General features: G+C 41.8%; 1 protein-coding gene across 1 annotated transcript in view; it reads right to left on the bottom strand.

Moving 5' to 3' along the window:
- Positions 1-14,421, bottom strand: part of Zfhx3 (zinc finger homeobox 3) — a 1,006,519-nt gene that overhangs the window by 809,102 nt on the left and 182,996 nt on the right. The window contains exon 2 of the mRNA XM_063278047.1: positions 11,937-12,005. The gene's annotated coding sequence lies outside the window, so the exon portion shown is untranslated. The remainder of the gene's footprint in view (positions 1-11,936; positions 12,006-14,421) is intronic.

Here is a 14,421-nt window from a genome sequence, read left to right as displayed (position 1 = left end):
GGCGAAAATTCAAAGGCAATTTTGCAGGAACATTTTATCACAATTTTATAGACCCTCATTTCCTGCACACATCACAATCTTTAATTTCTGAAAGAGGAAAGCAAGAGAAGGGGAAAGTGGGCGGGGGAGAGAGGGTGAGGAGGCCGGGAGCAACCGTGAGGGGCTTTTTTCTTCTTCCTCTTTAAGATATAAATGCAGATATTTAGAAAGCAGTGAGGGATTTGTAAATCTTTCTTCTGAGCTGAACCTACCGCTGAGTTGTGATTTGCTAAAAGCTGCTGTAGGCATACTCCAAAACACAGCGGGACCATCCCTCCCCTTCCAAAAACATCAAAAATGACAGAGGCAGGGAGGCACCGAGAAAAAGCCGTTCTGATTAGTTTTGTCTTGACAGACATCAGAGTTAGGAAAAAATGTTTTTGTTTTATACTATTTTCCTGAATCATATTCCTATCATATATATATATATATGTATATATATATATATATATATATACATATATATATCCCCAAAAGTAGAAACTCAATATCTTACCTACCATCTTTGAGACCGACGCTTCATTTGTGGAGAGTTGGATGAAGGGGAAGCAGTCAGCTGACCTTTCAGAAGGTCACAGTCTAAACCAGATGCAGCAGGGTCCCTGTGGCTCCTCACCCTGAGGTCCTGACTGGTGGAATGAAGGTGGGCATCGTTGGGAGCACAGATCTGTGCTGTCCAGCCCTAATCTGGCCAGTAACTTCTTGTGTATTTTCAGCGAAAGCCACAAACCCTTTTTCCTTTCCTAGTGCAAGTATGAAATGAAAGATCTGCTGTCTTCCCGTCATTGTAAAGGCAAGGGACAAGGATTTGAGCGTGCTTCGCTCTTGTCCCGTAGTTTAATATATCCCAAGGGACTGAACACATCTGAGTTGGGATCATGGGAATAATTGATGAATAATTGGAAAATGCAAGGCATGGAAATCAGAAAATCAGAGTAAAGCCTTAACAGTAAGCACAGGAACAAAACAAAACAAAACAAGCAAACAAACAAAACACAAAGAGCTATATGGTCCTTGACAGGAAGTGGAATAACTTCACACAAGGGCGGGCAATTTGTTTTCTCTCAACATGTTGATACCTCTATGCGGTACTTGTTTGAAGGAATGATCACATCGCTCCAACCCAACGAAAAGAAACAAACAAAAATGGTGTCTTAGAGAAGAAATGGTTAAAAGGGCATCATTTTCTCTTCTGGTTCTTAGTGCCTAATGTAAGATGTAAAAAGGACTTGGCTAAAGGGGCTTGCTGCCAAGCCTGGTCATCTTTGGTTCAAGCCCTGGGACTCATGCTGGAAGGGGAGAAGTGGTTTCTATAAGTGGCCTTCTAATCTCTACATGCACACCATAGCACATGCCTTTAACCTCCACGACCACACACACCTCAAGTGATGACAAGTGAATGCTGTAAACAAGGAACATTTTTTCACTGTTGTTGGGCATGCAAACTGGTGTAGTTACTGTGGAAACCAGTGTGAAGTTCCTCAGAAGGCTAGAAATAGACCTACCATATGACCCGGCTATACCACTCTTGGGCAAATGCCCAAAGGACCTTATCCTATCACAGAGATACCTACTCGGTTGTGTTCATTGCTACTCTATTCACAAAGGCCAGGAAATGGAAACAATCTAGATGTCCATCAATGGATAAGTAGATAATGAAACTGTGCTACATTTATACACTGGAATATCATTCAGCTTTTAAGAAAAACAAAATGATTCAGTTTGCAGGTAAATGGATGGAGCTAGAAACAATCATTCCGAATGAGGTAACTCAGAAAGACTGAAATCACGCCTTTCCCCCATCTGTGAATATTGGCTGTGAATCTTCAGATAGATAGGCTCCATTTAAAATACCCATAGAAGTCAGAAAATTACTAAGGGGCCATTGGGGAGGGATTTTAAGGCAGGGGAGATAGAATTCAGCAGCACAGAGTGTTAAAGGGAAATAATGAAACAGAAATGATTAAACGGTGTGGGGGATGGGAGGACAGAAGAGGCGACTGATATGGGAGGGGTAATTAACACTAAAGTCCTCTTTAAAAAGTCATATGGAAGTGTAATACTGCAGAAGCTTACACACACATACACACACACACACGTACACACATACATGCATACATACACATATACACACACATGCACACATATATACATATGCTAGAAAGTGCTGTGGTTCTGCCAGAAGAGAAATGTAGTCACATTCTACATTACCTAGCTGTGAACCCTGTAAACTACAATACCAACATCTGATAAGACATGCCGGCTGGCACAACAGGGGCATGCATGTCACTGGAGTAACCAATCACGTTTCTTACTGGATTTAAGGCTTACTCTACAAGTTGATAGCCACATCTGACATCAACATCAGAGCCATGGACCTGTGACTAGACAAGCCACATAGTCATAGGCCCTAACAGTGAATTCACTGCTATTACTCTGCCAAATGAACACAGTATTAGACAGACTCCTAGTGATGGATCTCTATATCTCATATCTCATATCTATCTACCTATATATCTATAACATATCTATGTATAGATCATTGCAGCTCTTAATGCTCATCTGAGAAGCTTCTGTTTGCAGTCAGTGATGATTAATACAAAGACAACTGGTTAAAGTGCGAAGCATAAGAGTTCAGAATGCTCAGCCTGAGTGGAACATCTAGGTCACATGCCCCTGTTCTCAAGGCTAGGGGATCACTGAGAAAGAGGAGGAGAACTCTAAGGTCTACGAGAGTCAGGATCAGTGGGTGACTACGTGAAAACAGTGTTTTCTGAGCTGCACATAGACTTCACAATCATTATGACAGCAAGCACAAGATCTGCAAAAGTTCAAGCCAGACTAAATCTCAGCACAGAGAGGGGAGGTGTGCACCAAGTCCCATCCCTCGCTAAGGAGCTGTTGGAAATTGACAGTGACTAAGAAAGGGACAATCAGCCCCAGGTTGTGGCTCCTAGTAGCTATATCATGTTCTAGTGGAAGGCCACACATCTAAGGGTATGTTTACTGCAAAAATTTACTGTAAAAAGAACGAAAAGGAGGATACGAGGTTAGATGAGTAGAAAAGGGGTGTAGATCTGGGAGAAAGTGGATGGGACAAATCTGATTAAAATGCCTCATGTGAAATTCTCAAAGAACTAATTCGAACGAGAAGAATAATACTAAAATATTAAGATAAATTTTAAAATGGGATATGGAAAATGCAACGAGGAGGGACATGACAGACTACTGTGGGCTGACTAAGGAATGTCCCCCAAAGGGATGGGTGTTTGAACATTTGACTACCTCCAGTTGGTAGCACTGTTTGGGGAGGAAGCCTTCTTGGAAGGTGGAGCCTTTTTGAAAGAAGTATGTCACTAGGGAAGGATGGGTATTAAGGGTATGTGACTGGGATAGCAGGGGCCCTGAGGCCAGAGGAGTCAGCTCTCCCAGAGCCAGAGTTACAGATGGTTGTGAGTTGCCTCCCATGGGTACTGAGCACCAAACTGGGATCATGCAGGAGAGGAGTATATATTCTTAATAGCTGAGCCACCACTGCAGCCACCTGGCTATTCATTTTTTATGTCTTGGGAATTGTGTTTTCTCTGTCGAATAGGCCAGAAGAGATTGACTTGTACTTACCACTCTCTGAGCTACTGTGGGTCACAAGCCATTCTGTGATACAAGTACCCATCATGTGTGAGAGCCCCGAGTGTCAGGAAGACAACGAAATTTTACAACTACAGCACGTTCTTGTCTACCTAGATAATATGTGCACATAAAAAATGCCACTTACCTTAAAGACCTCTAGTGTAGGTCTAGCCTAGATGGATTCAACTGGAGGAATCTGCACTTGACAGGTTTGGGTTTTTTTTTTAAGGGACTTGGAACCAAAGTACTCTTGACAGTCTTTTCAAGGGAAGAAGATACCACCAGTAGACACCTGGTTAGCCCCCCAAGTCAATCAAGAGACTTTGAAAGGGCAAGTATTTTTAAGGCACAGATGACATATTATTTCAAGAAGGTAGCACCTCAGAAAGGATTAGAGATTTTAAAAAGTATTTACATAAATAAAGGTCAAACAAAACCCGAAGAGAGGACCAGGACAGTTATAAGAGCCAGAGGGAGTAGATATCTACAGTGAGGCTGTGCATGCTGGACATGACAGAACCATTGCACACATGAGCTTACAAAGGCTGTGTGACAGAGGCACAAGACTTGTGCAAGATCAGACCAGACTTGTGCAAAATCAAGCCAGCCAAGATTTTGACACTGATGGACGAGGGACTCATGAAATCCCACCCCTCGCTGAAGGAGCTATTGGCAATGGGCAATTGTTGGGGGTCAGTTTATTTCATGGATGCGGTCCCCTGATGAGCTATCCTTGTTCCAATAGATGCTCTACACCCATGAACATACAGGCAGCCCTATGTGAAATCAATGTTGTTGTTGTTTTTTTAAAGAGTACAAGCAGTTGGGGGGGGGGTAGGGAAGGTATTGATGGGGATGGATTTGATTCAAAAGCATTATATGTGTGTGTAAAATTCTCAAGCAATAAGAAAAATAAAAGAATTAAGGGGCTGGGGATTTAGCTCAGTGGTAGAGCGCTTACCTAGGAAGCGCAAGGCCCTGGGTTCGGTCCCCAGCTCCGGAAAAAAAAAAAAAGAATTAAAAGGGGAAAAAGATCTCACCACAAAGAGCTAAATGCTAAGAAAGCACAGGGCGCTGCTTGCACACTTTCTCTGTTTTCCTTGCTACTGCCACAGAACGGCAGGCATTAACTGGGCTCCCTCACTTCAGCTCCCTTCAGTTTGCTTTCTGATTTCTCACATAGCAGCCCAGGGCTCAGGAGACTGACAGGATGATGGGGAACGTCCCAGCCAAACGTTGGGGTCGATTTTTAAATCTCAGAAAATCGCCTTGTATACTTTTATTTAAAACTGTGATCTTGAGCTAAGCTGCTGTGCTTCACTGTGTCCTTTAACCTAGGGAGCTTGCCAAAAAATATTCTTGAGGCCAACAGCCTAATAAGTTTTATAGAAGATTAAATATTTATATGAATAAAAATAGCACCTGCAGCGACACCGGGAAGGATAAAATTACAAGGGCTATGAAATCTTCATGCTTCGGGGCATAAATTGCTTACCAGCTGGATGAGGTGGTTTCCCTCACGAAACAACACTTCACGGCTAAATATGTCCTCCTGAGGAGTGTCTTGAAGTTGACCACTTTGAGGAACAAAGCTACGGCAGAGAGACCATTAAGCCGTTGGTTGTCATCCAGCTTGATTCTGCGTGGATTTTAGCAACTAACATGACAACGCGCGTCCACCCCAAATGGGAGTATGAGGAAAGAGGAGGTTGGCAACTTCATTCAAATGAAGTGAGAATGAGGTGGGATAACGTTCCCCAAAATAGGGCTGGAGAGAGGGCTGAGTGATTAAAAAGCTCAGACTTCCGGAGGACCCGCATTTGGTCCTCAGAAGCCACACTGGGCAGCTCACAACTGCGACTGACTCTAGCCCCGGTGGTTACGATGCTGTCTTCTGGCTTCTGTGGGCACATGTACATGCATGGCCCACAAAGGCATATAAGCATGCATAGAAGTAAAACAAAAATTGCAAACATAACGCAGGGCTCTGGAGGGAAAGGCATTTCTGATATGTCCTCTCCTTGCCTTGCCTCTCGCTTTCTATCTGTGTGTTGTGGGAGGGCTGGCCTAAAAGTCCCAGGAATCCTCCTGAATCTACCCTCCCAGCACTGGGATCAGGTAGTGTTTTATTTGTTTGTTTGTTTGTTTGCTTGTTTGTTTGTTGTTTACTACGGTTTCTAGGGCATCTAACTCAGGTCCCCATGCTAAGCAGTCCCCCAAGCAGTCTAAGTGACTCATCTCTTCTGCCTGAGCCTGAACCTTGCCAGTCCTTATAGATTTTACACGGAAGACTTCAAGGCCATTTAAAAACAAACAGAACAAAGGCTATCAATGAGCTACTTGGAAACCCCTTTTCTTTTTTAAAAATATTTTCCCCAAACAGAAACCAATCACAAAGATTATCAATTAAACCCATTCTTCTAGCCCTTCTAAAGGGAAGGCCACCATTTGACCAGCAAGAGAGACAGCAGTAAAGTGCAGTGCATTATGGGAGATAAAGCAGGTAAAACTAAGATAACATGTATACCCCTTGTTAGATCACAGATTTCACTTTCGGTCCCGGCACCAAAAGTACACAGTTACATTTGCAAATGACTCTTCTGGGTGGCTTATGGGTGATGAGTCTCACAGTCAACATTCATCAATACAATTTACAAATTAAATATTTCACAAGGTGAAGAGTACGAGCCAGCCAGGCAAGGGATGCAGATAAGGTTAATGATGGTTGTATTCCGTGGAAAACTCCCTTGGCTTTGCAAGTTTAGGTAACACAATGTGCACACTCATGCCACGGTTCCTAAAAGAGCGAGGTGTCCAGCTGAGTGATTAACTAATCCCTACAGGAGGGTTATTTAAGAAACAGCTCTGGAGGCTTCGGTTCAAAACAATACACAAAGCACGCGATGGGCGGCCCTGCAGATGTCTAGGTGACTGAGGACCTGTGTAGATCTTAATAACACCAATCCATTTATGAATCATAAACCAAACGGGATCCCTCTCACACCCCAAAATTCCCAAGATTTCTGGGGAAAGTGCCCCAACACAGGGCCTGAGCAGTGTGATGATTAGCTATACTTCATGTTTTAACAACCATAACAGAAAGGGTTCTGCCTCCTCAGATGGACATCTGCAGGGGTCAGCAAAAGTGCCCAGAGAAGAAGGAGAAGAAAAGCCAACATCAGGACCTACAGGGGAGCTCTTTTAGAGCAGAGAACCCACGCGGAGAAGATGGGAACACGGATGAGCAGACCAGTACAGACTTCTCCACAGGAGACATCACTACCTTAGCCAGAGGGAGAGCCATACGCCTGGCATGGCCAGGAACCGTTTCTCGTTATTTTTAGCAAACCTTTAATTTAATGTATCTTTTCTGGGCTGAAAAGGAAATGGCGAAATTAATAAATTGGGTTTCTTTCTAGCCTAACAGGCTGCCTGTGGTGAAACGTAAACACACGTACATGGGAGCTGGGATTAGCATTTACTGAAGAAAAGGAGTAGTCAATATTTTAATGAGGAAGTCTAAGAAAGCAATAGCACGAAGCACGCTCTGGCGACACCGGGGAGCTTTTTAACTTAAGCCAACTAGTTCCAAATTACTACCTTGCTCAGCTTTCCTTTAAGGGAAGTTTTGACTTACTTAGGGGGAAAAAATACAACTGTGGCATTTAGTTTTAAATATCACAAAATAGCTGTAATAGTTCCCTCTATAAATATATACATTAGCCTGTACACCTCGCTCTCATTATATACATATGGGAAAGGAAGGGCAGCTACACCATTCTTCAGCTAAATGGCACATTTGACACTGTCTTCTGTCCATGGTTCCCAAAGACAGAAATACCAACTGAGAGAAACTGATAGAAGGGCAGCATGGCTATCAGTCACCAATAAAAATCAACGGTGGCTTAAAGATGGACTCATGTATGTAAGAAAGATCGGGTTAGCCCCTCAGATCAATTAGAAAAACACTACCCAACTAGAACATTCTGAGGACAAGAGAAATGTAATGAGCTGGAGAGACAAACAGAAGACCTCAAATAGTGTCAGTCACCCTCAAATGAAATAAAATGACCTTAAGCTTTAAAGAGTTCTATGTTGACATTTCTGAACTTCAGGGTACCGAACAGGACGAGTTAGTTTTAAAACACACATTGAAACAGCATTTCCTACATTCTCATGAATACTATCAAGAGTGCTTTCTGTCTGGCAAATATTTAAGCATCAGTTGGCCAAATTGTGCCTACCTTTCCAGACACAGAAATCACGTCAACGAAGAGGTGATGGCAGGAAATAGTAAAATAGGAAAATCGATATCATGATCCAACAGGGACATTCCATAACTGTCAGCCCAGGGCCAGAAGGTGGGGGGGCAAGATTCTGAGTTTCAGGCCAGCCTGGGGTACATTGCAAAACCTTATCCAAAGTAACACATAAAGCAAGTAATCAAGAGGAAGGATCAAACATGCTAAAATAAATAAAGACGAGATGGTATAGAATCAAAGAGGCCAGAGGGACACACGGCATATCTGATCAACACTGTATATCTACGACATAGCAAGAAGTGCAAGGTCACCTCATCTTCTACACTTTACATTTCAGTGGAGGCAAAGCACCTGTATAAGCTAAAGAAGTCCTTATATACAATTACTCCAAAGAGCATACAACAATATTCAGAGCAGTGTTATGGGAGAGGGGCCTGAGTATGTAACCAGTACGGTGGGTCTCAGTATACATAAAATCATATCTGCCGTCATCCCCAGTTCCGTAGACACTGGGCATAACGGTGCACCCCTGTGAAGGCAGTAGAGTCAGAAGCTCGAGGTCGGTCTCACTTGAGTTTGAAGTCAGCTTGGACTACATGGGAACTCATTTTAAAGAACAGTGTTGATGAGATTTAAAAATATTAGCTTCAATTTAGTAAGTAGAGTTTAAAAGCGCAAGGTCTCACCCAGAGGCCCATGGGGTAGCCATGAAAATGACAAGGGGGTATGCAAATGCATCCGTATACATGCAAATGCATCCGTATACATGCAAATGGGTTCATATAGATACAAATGTAGAAATAATGTTGAGTGCACATTCATCGTGTCATCTATATCACCCTGTACTCAGTATGGTGGACACTTTGAAACATAAAGCACTCAAGCAATACACTGCTCCATTCAACATATCTAGAAAATTAAATAGTATTTGGAAAGGCTATGGAGCCATAGGACAAGACTCTGACTAGCGACCGTCTCCTGGGAGAAGGAGGATGGAGAGGCTGGAGCTAGGAGAGAGGACGCACATGGCGTGCGTCTCGGACCTGCCCGCCTATTCTTCAACCAAGCTAATATGTCTGTGCTACTTGCTTCATTATCACCTAGAAAACTCTATGGCAGCAACCGAAATGAAAACCACATGAAAATTTATAGCTTCGCGTACTTTCATTAGTAAACAGCGAGAAACAAAATGTAAATGAACTAAGCCTACGACTTAAGAGCCCAGGCAAGGAAGTACAAAACTGAAGTTAAAAGTAAGAAATCTGGAGGGCTGATTCTTCTTAATGACTCGTGACATCTATGATCAAGGGGAAGACAAGCCGTGAAGTGATTCAACTCTATCTGCACAAAATCACTTTTGTAAACTCACGTGTTGTGGGAACCGTGTTCGCAAATTCAAACTCTAGATGAACTGATATTTCAACAGAAGACTATAAATTACTGAAATTAATTCCAACGGTGGTTAAAAAAATGAGGAACATATTGAAATCTTGGGAGAAAATTAGAGGCTTCAAATAATTTACTGCCTCCCAGTGAGACAGTTGCACGCACTAATTCTCTCCCACCCAGAGAAAAGGGGTCATCCCATGTTATTTGACCTGCTCCAGAGCTCAGGAGAGATGGGAGAGTCTGTATTAGTCAATAATATGAGGCCACTGTTATTCTTGACCAGAAAATTAATAATAAAAATAGAACAACACAAGGGTAACTATAATTTTCAGAAGCACTAAGTAAACTAAGCCTCTTGTCTTAGTCCAGAAGGCAAAGATGAATTAATGTTGAAAATATACAGTAAATGAAACCACACACTGTTCTCTAATGAGGAGACTTCATATCACAAGGACGACTATTCCGATCCTGTAATTTATAAATACAATCTGGTCATCGTCCAAATCCAACATGGAAAAACAAATACAATTGTCAGGAAATACTGAGTGAGAAATCTGAGTCAAGTTTGGCTTAACAGCGATAAACAGCAAAATTGCTATTGGCACGTGAACACGACAGCACTGAGACAAAATATTTATATTAGCAAAACTAGGGGAAAATAAATATATACTAGCCAACAATAAGACCAGTAAAACTGTGTGCTGTACTCATGTAATTGGACAATGTATGATGACTGAATGTTACAGTGTAGAAAAGCATAGAAAATATTCAAGACCTATCAATAATGGAGAATAAAATTTCACAAAGTACATCTACAGGATTTACAAAAAGAAGAAGAGCATTATTTAGTAACGGAGGGAGAAATGCCTTCAAGGACAGATACCAAATGTTAACAAAGGCATTTTTTCCAACATGGAATTAAATCATTTCTACTTCTGCTATTTGGATTTTTCATTATTTTCAACATTTTTCAAACACGAAAGTGCTGATGTTGTCTTTATTCGAAATATTTTTGAAAGGCCGGTTCCTCTGCCGTGCAGTATATATATTCATCCACATATTCGTATACAGCACTGAATTTCACTGGACGCATATATAAAGGAAATATGAGCACTGTGCCAATGGCATGCGTATGAATGCGAAGTCACCAGAAAAAAAAATGACTGTGTGTCTGAAGGAAATATTAAAACGAACAGCTCAGCACTGCTGTGATTGCACAGAAGTGTATCTATTCGCGCTGTGCACTGGGCAGGAATTTTTCATTTCATACATCATTTACAGCTTGCTGCGATGATTCTGCAAGATCAGTCCGTGCCATTAGCACACACAAAGGGAAACACCCAGAATTCTCCCTGCTAGAAAAATCCAAGTGTTTGCGGGGTTCAGTTAATACAAAGGTCCACGCTCTGTCTAAGCCAAGGTTAACCTGCCTGCCGGAATGAACGGGGTCTGGTGACAACCAACAGTTGCCAAATATCTGAGGTCAAGCGGGTAACTCTTTCAAATCCACGGTCCAAGCTTGGCTTGCGCTTGTAGCCATGCTTCCTTTGCAAAGCTATTTAAACTAAATGAAAACAGAGTGGTCAGAGGAACTGACAACCTCACTAGAGGGAATTATTTTTATGAATGGGAAAGAGCTCTGGTTCCTAAAATATGCCATCAAGGCATTTGATAGCAAGCCTCTGGGCTACTCAACAGTGCATCAAAAACAGTTGTCTTCTGTGTCGGCCGCTGGACACTGGTCCTGATCTTTCATAAGTGCCACCATTTCAACCAAAAACACGGAGAGCCTATACCAAAGCACTGTACAATATTGCCTTGAATATTTCAGGCCAGAGAGAAAGATGCTGGATGGTGAAATGCTTCTGGAGTCCAAAACATTCTATAAACACTGTCTTCCTCTGGGGTAGTCAAGAGGCTCAGGGAGAGCAACTGTCAACCAAGTTCTGCCTCCAGGAAACCTTGACACTTCAACATTCCCTGCTTCCCATCTAGAAAAGCTCACATCAGTCTTCCAGGGAGTGAATCTATAATATCCTCATCTACCTGCAGACACAGAAATAACACTCCAAATCACAACACTGGAAATGTATCATTGTGCTTCATTATAGATTTAGAACCATGAATATCTAGAGTTACACCAAGTCTCAACAAGAAATGTAGCTTGAAACCATCCATGGGCACTCACCCAGATCAGCCATGAGAACATAACAAAATGATCCAAACATGTGTCTTAAAAGCTCAACACCTTCCTTAGAAATTGCTTCTATTTACATATAGCAACAATCTTTAGCAACCAACTAGATTCACTTATCCAGAACCAGACATTAACCAGCAGGTACGGCATTTTACTGAACAATAGAGGTCTGGTGGCCAAAGTCAAAATCCTGGCAGACAGAAAGATGCAGGTGTTTTAAAAACAAATCCATTAAAGTTCAAGTTGTTCACTTTTATATCACTTGTACTCTAAATCACTATGTCTAAGAAATCTGAGAAATCTGGCAGGAGCACAAACTCCTAGCTTCCAGCAACCTTGAACTTTGGATAAAACAAAACACTCAGAGGAGATGCCCTGGATCATTTCTGGGACACCCCAACTGGGATGTGTCTACATACCAAGGTCAGAGGTCTTCTTTGATTTATTTTTCTTTTGGTCTCAGAAGACTTCAAAAAAAATCAAGAAGCCTGTAAATATGAAAAAAAAAGTTAGGTTTAAGGAAAAGATCTAGAAAATAGGAATCAAAATCATTTGTAGAAGTTGAGAGCCTAAACACTTGGCATATCTGAGGTTATAGACCATTGTCAGAAATCTTCAAAGCCATGGGTGAGATGGGAGGAACAAACACAGGAGATACCATATCTGTGAAAGCAAATCTTCCAGTTTCATTGAAAGCCTATGCCCTCCCTTCCCAAGGAAGAGAAGGAAGAAGGTAGATGATGTACACTCTCACTAAATAATAAGTGTCTCGTCATGGAGATATTTTAATTCATCATGAAATACAATCTGAGAAAGGATGAGAGAGATTTTGTGATTCTTTTTCCTACTGGCTTTCATGTAGGAAAGAAAATAAAAGACATTTTCTTCACATGGTAAAAATAGCCACACACACACACACACACACACACACACACATACACACACATCTCTCTCTCTCACACACACACACACACCTCTCTCTCTCACACACACACACATCTCACACACACACATCTCACACACATACACACACATCTTTCTCTCTCTCACACATACACATCTCACACACATACATCTCACACACATACACACATCTCTCTCTCACACACATACATCTCACACACACACACACATCTCACACACATACACATACATCTCACACACACACATCTCACACACATACATGCACATCTCTCACACATACACACATACATCTCACACACACATACATCTCACACACATACACACATCTCACACACATACACATCCATCTCTCACACACACATCTCACACACATACATGCACATCTCTCACACACATACATACATCTCACACACACATACATCTCACACACATAAACACATCTCACACACATATACACACATCACACACACACAACTCATACACATCACACACACACACACACACACACACACACAAGCACACACAATAAAAAGGCAAACCTTAGACTATGTGTTGGCAAAGGGGGTTGATTTTAGTATGTCACTGCTATGTGTGTAAGTCACAGAAACACCTAACATGTGTACTTAGTGTTGATACAGAGATAAAACGCCTTAGCAGCTGTGTAGAAGACAGAATCACCCCCTTTTATCAATAACACTGAGGTAGCAGTATCAGACAGAATAAAGAAAAAGAACAGAGTTGTAAAGAAGGTAATCCCAAGTTCAGAATTTAACAAGAATATCACAGGCCCAAAGTATTTAGAAAAAAAATCAGTAATGCTGCCCAGTGTAAAAATTAATCGCAATTTAAGTGTTAGGGGAGAACAACCTACTTATTCATGATTTATTTGTAAGTGCAGAAGTGAACGTCAAGATACCCAAAGGGTGGTAGAAAGTATTTTCAGGAGCACTTGCTGGTCTTGTCCCTAGACTATAATGGGCTCACAAATGAAGGGAAAATGGAGGGAGAAGACAACTGTTCTAGGCTGGGAAATACTTACTGATTTAGCTGCCCTCTGTTCTGCAAGACAGATTTAAGAATGACTTTCTCAAGCCAAAGCGAGATGAAATGCTCAGAGTCAAGTATAAAAATCAAGCTTACACCTCAACTGATTCACCACAATTATGGCTACTGGAAATAGACATTGAGGTTAAAGGGGGTAAGGGTGATCAAAACTAGGGAGAAAGAGACAGAAACAGAGGCTAGAACCTAATTCAGAACAGACTAGGGTCTTGATCAAGCTCAGTGGGGGGTGCAGTTGATGTTTCTAAGCCACTTTCAGGGTGAGTGCGACTCAATCTAGCTTCTCTAAGATAGGAAGTATCTTAGACAGGTAACTGATCCTGGTCTCCAGACTTAATATCTAATCCTCCCTATGTGTATAAACCACACTCCAAACTCAAGATATTTTTATGCATAAGGCCCCAGGAAAGGTGCTTTGAAGAATGATTATGTAAAACATAGTAGTCTCTTAGAAGAAAATTCAACTCCACTTCCTTTGGAATGGTCACAAGGAGTGCTGTTATTTATACAGCCTGCCAACTTACACTGCTAAGAAGAGGTAAATGACAACTGTGAGATTATTTTTTCAAAGACAGACTATACACACCAGAGACTCCTGGCATGCACGCACACACAGGTGTCTTTCATTATATTTTTGTCTAGTAAACAAATGCTGTTCATTAAAGCATTGCCGCTGTAGTTTGAAACCACACTCAACGTGAATTATGGGCGAGTGCCCCAGCATCGTGTCTCTTATAGAATGCCAAACTAGTTCAAAGACCACTTACTTCCCTTTCAGACCTCCAGAGATTAAGCTGTGGGGTCAGGCAGACTAGGGTGCTAAGGTATGGAGAATGATCCCGAACGAACAGTCTCTTCAGAGCCTCATGCCTCAAGAGAACCATCTGTGAATATGTGACTACAACTTGATTTGATAAG

Source organism: Rattus norvegicus, chromosome 19, assembly GCF_036323735.1.
Source record: "Rattus norvegicus strain BN/NHsdMcwi chromosome 19, GRCr8, whole genome shotgun sequence".
Taxonomy (NCBI): Eukaryota; Metazoa; Chordata; class Mammalia; order Rodentia; family Muridae; genus Rattus; species Rattus norvegicus.
The sequence above is the reverse complement of the archived record's forward strand: the minus strand, read 5'-3'. Positions and strand labels throughout refer to the sequence as shown.